Below are 6,000 nucleotides of genomic sequence, written 5' to 3'. Positions count from 1 at the left end.
AGCCGTTCACTATGCATCGCGTGCATTTGTATGATCTATATGCGTTGCATCTTCAGCAGCCCTAAATAAAATGAGAAAAATAAAGTAACGATGCTGAAAAATTAATATATCAGAACTAGCTAGCTAGAGATCTGTTGCAATTTTGATGCTGACAGAGACAAGGGAAAACATCTTACAGATGTTACATAATATATATAGTACAAAAATTAAACATGAGAAACATGTCTTAGACATCAAGAGTTAGGAAGATATTCTGTCCTGTCAATCTTTTTTTTTTCAACTTTTCATATCACAATATTTATGTCTTTTGGTATATCATAACAATTTTTTTGTTTATAGCATAGCAATATATTGCAAGATAAATCTAAAGTGCTAAACTAATACTAGCTGATATTCCTCGAAAAAATAATACTACTGATATATGCTTTGCTCATTAATTAGCAATTATTCATGGGTAATGGCCTGTTTATTTGGCGACAAGGAATGATTAAGAATGCTGCACAAAACGTTTGAGTCTCTTTCAGGGTTCGGGAGAAATTCTTGGGTCCATACAGACACAGCCAGGTCGCCGGCCGAATCAAATTGATTTGACACTGTTGGAGACTCTTTACACGAATGGAACAGTGTGTGCGTGTGCCTGACGAGTTTACGCCACGGGGTCTACGGAATTGATTGGCACCGATCGTACTCGTTCATGATGCGCGCTGCCCTGTGAGCCGTACGGCCGACACGTCGCCTGAGGTCGAGCAGGTGATGGTCATCGAGAGGGCTGGTGCGTGACCTCATGCTGACACTACCAGCTTGTGATCACCGACCATTAATTTCGTGCTCTGGCTGTTACCAAATGGCTAGCTGAAGGTATAGGTAGAGATAAAGATAGGTAGTAGAGATTAAGATGATGCAAAAGTTAAGTCATGCAGGACTTGTAAAAAAAGAGGACACGATTGCCAGCACAAAAGGTTATATACAATTAAATGTTCTACAGAGGATCAAATTCTTATCAAGCCACGCAATTTAAAAGATAGGTTTTATTTCAAAGATCTGACTCTTGATTTGGAGCCCACGTTTAATTCTAGTTATTTTTTTTTCACAAAGTAGCTGCCAATCATACTGAATTATCTTCAACAAATTCTGTAGTGTGAACAGTGATAAAATTTTGTAGTGTGAATGCAATACTTATTTCTAGGGTCCGGCTTTTGATGTGGGGCTTGTTAGAAGTTTTGGGCTTGGCCCAAATAATAATTTCAAATAAATCCCAAATGCCCACTCACACATGCATGAGGTGGTGGGAAACTTTAGTACCACCTTTCTACTCTAGGTGGAGTGAGACCAACTTAAATAGTTGAGTTGTATCCACTTGGTTGAAGTTATTGAGGGGAGGCAAAGGAAGCTCCACATGCGCACGCTCGCTCGCCTCGCCGGGCGTGGCAAAATACGCGGGCGCACGACATGCGTGTGAATGGTCCGGCAAAGTTCTCGTCTTAACCTTACGGGCGCGCGGCTTTCTTTTGCTGCGCCGCCTCAGTCTTCCCCATCCCGTCGCCGACGTGCCATCGTTGTCGGGAGAGCAGGATCTCCGAAACCCGCATCTCCTTGTGTCCCTGCACGGGGTAGGGGACGTATAAGGTTTTTGGGAAGCGCCGTCCGTTTGCTTCGCTAGTCTGCTTCGTCTACTTTTTTATCGTTTCGGTGCCGACAACCCCACTATAAGAATGTCTAAACTCTCTCTGCTATTTGATCTTGTTTTCTTCATGTCTCTAGCACTATGTTGTGTAGTGCCAGTGGTTTATTCACCCTTGTCACCTGTTGTTGCTTCTTTTATGATTGTCGGAATAAATTTGTTCATCACTAAATTGATGTTTATTCCAACAATCCAAAAACCTTATAGGCATTTAGTGATGGCTGGATTTTCTGATACGATGAAACCCGAGAAGTTCACTGGTGTGAACTTTAAAAGATGGCAGACGAGAGCGCAATTGTGGCTCTCGGCTATGAGCATGTTTTGGGTCGTGGGTAACCCTCCCGCACTACCGATCGGATCCGAGAAAGAGCTGCAGGAGTTTACTGCGGCTACGACGATTTTCATCGGATGCGTCCTTAGCGTTCTCTCTGACCAGCTGTGCGATGTTTACATGAACATCAAGAGCGCTGCTGAACTGTGGGAAGCGCTGGAACATAAGTTCTTTGCCGCTGACGTTGGGCGCGAGCTGTACGTGATGGAGCAGTACCACGACTTCAAAATGGTTGAAAACCATTTGATCGTGGAACAAGATCATGAGTTCCAACTTATTGTGAGGGAACTCGAACAGCACGGACACGTCTTGCCCGATAAATTTGTGGCGGGCGGCATGATTGTCAAGTTGCCCCCTTCATGGAGGAACTTTGCCACAGCTCTGAAACATAAATGACAGAAAATCTCCGTTGAAGATTTGTTGGCTGGTCTTGATGTTGAAGAGAAGGCTCGGGCAAAGGATGCTCCACCAAGGGCACCTGAAGGGCAGTCTAGCGCAAACATGGTGCAGCATGCTGGGAAGAAGAACATGAAGCCCAGTCATATTCAAGAAGAAGAAGATGAACATGGACGAGGTTGTCTGCTACGTGTGCGGTGAGAATGGCCACTTCGCCAAGAAGTGCAAGAACCGCAAGGGAAAGAAGAATCAGCTTGGGCAGAAATCTGCCAATGTGACTATTGGCGATCCTAGCGGATCTGGGTACGGTAATTTACCAAGTATATTTTCTGTATGTCAATCTAATGATTGGTGGATAGATACAGGGGCCAATATTCATGTTTGTACTGATATCTCCATGTTTTCATCTTACCAGGTCGGACGAGGTTCAGCCGTCATGATGGGGAACGGCTCGCATGCTACTGTTCTTGGTGTTGGTACGGTCGATCTGAAGTTTACTTCGTGGAAGATCGTGCGGTTGAAGAACGTGCAGCATACGCCCTCAATAAAGAAGAACCTCGTTTGTGGATCCCTCCTATGTCGAGATGGATTCAAGCTGGTATTTGAGTCTAATAAAGTAGTCATTTCGAGATATGGCCAATTCATTGGCAAGGGCTATGATAGCGGAGGCTTGTTCTGCTTTTCTCTCTCGGATTTTTGCAACAAAGTCGTGAACTGTGTGTGTGATTCAAACAATTATGTGGCTAATATATGGCATTCTCGTTTGTGTCACGTTAATTTTGGTTGTATGTCACGTCTATCCAGTATGAGTTTAATTCCGAATTTTACAACTATCAAAGGTTCTAAATATCAAGCGTGTGTGCAAGCAAAGCAACCTCGTAAGCCACACAAGGTTGTAGACGAGAGGCGCACGACTACACTAGAACTCATATATTCTGATCTTTGTGAGATGAATGGTGTGGTGACAAAAGGAGGCAAACATTACTTTATGACTTTAATTGATGATGCAACTAGGTATTGTGAAGCATCCCCTCATAAGAGAAGACTTAAATGTGATACTAACATCAGTCCCAGGAGGCTGATGACACATTTATTACATCAGATGGTTCATCACTGTACAACTATCGCGAGGATTACAACCCACACCCACACAACGATATTAATTATAAAAAGGGGGTCGTCAGAGTCTTGCGCCATGCGGGATCTCCTGCAGGTGACCCTAATCCACAGGCAAGGTTGGGTGCAGGACGGTACCCTACTCGACGTCCTCGGGAACGAAGTCTGGGTCTTCCTCTGTAAAAATTAAGAATGGGGTGGGTACAAACGTACTCAGCAAGTCCAACCACACCCACGGAGGGGGTATAAACAGAATGTAATGCACAGGATAATTCAAGGATAAGGTTAGGGTTTACTTTTGCGGAAAGCTAGATTTATGCATGGGTTCATTTGAAAGCAAGCATTTCCAAAACCAGTTTTTGAGTAACACATGGTGTTGATCCACACAGGACCCAAGTTTTAAACTGCTACCGGACTCCTCATCCGCCGTAGCACACGGCACAACTGCCGGACACGTTTCCAAAATAACTCACGCCAACCCATCCCAAAATAAACTCTAGTTATGTGACCACACCGTAACTCGCCTAGTACCAAGGGCACGGCTATTCGAATAGATTTTAACTCTGCAGAGGTGTGCAACTTTACCCACAAGCGGGGTACCACAGCTCGAACACTGTAGTGTCGGTGTAGATCCCAACAAAGTCATTACCCACCTTAGCTAGACCTGACTAGCCATCACGGGATCCACCAAGAGGTCATTGACCTATCACAGAGGTTTTAACCGGGGCATAAGTCACACAGAGCTAATCCTTTCTCCTTGATCACCCGTTGCTCTCAGCTCTCCTGATGGCTATCAGACTAACTAGTGGGGTTTATGCTAAGCCGTTGCCCATTCAATGGTCAAGTGGTTTGCACGATAGTGGAGTTAGGTGAGATGACACACCAACTCGGTCCTTAGTTGTGACAAGATGGATATCTCCCTTCCTTGCTCTGCCACACAGGCACGAGCACACCAATCGGCAAATCACACAGAAATGCCATCCATCCCGTCTAAACGCATCTTTCGAAATTTCACATTTCTCCCTTCCCACACACACACACCTTTTCTTTATAAAAACAAGTTGTATTGTGTATAAGGTCCTAAGCGTTCTAGCAGCGATTAACGTCCAAACAAAACACATTCAGACATTAATCTAGGTGGTCAAGAAATGGTTATAGCAAATCAAGGGGTGGCTATCCAACCATGTTTTCAGCAGGCAAAACATATGCAATTTTATAAAATAGGCCAATAGGTTGTGTTTATAAAAACTGGGACAAAACATGCATCAGAGGGCGGGATTAAACTTGCCGTCTTCAAAGCCTTCCGGGAAGTCCTGATCGAGGTGCTGTCCTTCGGGCTCGGATCGCGGAACTGGTCCTCGTTCGCTTGCTCGCAGTATTGCTCGTCGACGGGCTCTCCTTCGTTCACACCGTGATCTACGACGTATACAAACAGACACACAATCAAGAAAAGAAATAAAAGCTTTATCGTTGAGCTCGATTCAGAAGCGAATAAGGTATGGAGTTAGAAGTAATATTTTTGGGCGATTTCCTAATGACATGGCCAAAACTATGCCAGAAAAGGTGTGGTAAAGTTTCAGGTCGATCGGTGATTGTTTGGCGCATGAAATGATAGGTAACAGCGAGGTTTAGGGGTTGAACAAGGAGTCAGGGACCTATTTGTAATTGTCCTCGAGAAGGCAGGGGCTTGATTATAATTTTTGGAAATATCCGGGACATACTGAAAAGGTGTAGGGGTTTATTTAAAATTAATTATATATGGTGGGAGGGCTTGTTTGCAAAAAGGGAAAACATGAAGTGTCTTTTTGGAAAAAAAAAGGGTTATAAAGGGTGGGGTTCTTTAGTAAATAGAGGGAAGGTGGGGGGTTTTTGGGCAAACAGCCCTTCTCTTTCCTCTCCCCACGCTGGAAAACAGGGGAGGGGGCGGCGCGTCGCCGGCGGCGCCTGAGCGGCGGCCCTGGGGCTCGGCGGCGGCCATGGGGAGGGGGAAAAGGGGAAGAGGGCCTCGGGGAACCAGTTCCCCACCTCGATTTGGGTAGGGGCGCAGCGAGGAGGTCGGTCCACGGCGGCTCTAGGCGGCGGTGTTGCAAGACCGGAGAGGAGGGACACGGGGGTGGTGTCGCTTGTGCAGGTGGATGGCCGCGAGGAGCGCCTATTTATAGGCGTGGCGAGGCGGTGGAGGGGGAAGGCACCGGTGGTGGCTGGCCGGTGGCCATTAATGGCGCCCAGGGCGTCGCGGAGCGGCGTGACGCGCGATTCGCAGCGTTGACGCGATGTCTCGGGCAGCGGCACGGCTGTAGCGAAAATGGCCTCTCATGCCATATTTCAATATAATGTTTTGGCGATTGATGACACACACAACACTTGGACTAATGTGATTGTTAAGATGACTATTCTCAGGCTTTTAGGTTCAAGTGATGACAAAGAGAAGAGAGGCTCTTCGATTCAGGAGCACCGGAAGAACCGACGCCACGGC

Source organism: Panicum virgatum, chromosome 1N, assembly GCF_016808335.1.
Source record: "Panicum virgatum strain AP13 chromosome 1N, P.virgatum_v5, whole genome shotgun sequence".
Classification (NCBI taxonomy): Eukaryota; Viridiplantae; Streptophyta; class Magnoliopsida; order Poales; family Poaceae; genus Panicum; species Panicum virgatum.
Note: the sequence above shows the minus strand (reverse complement) of the source record.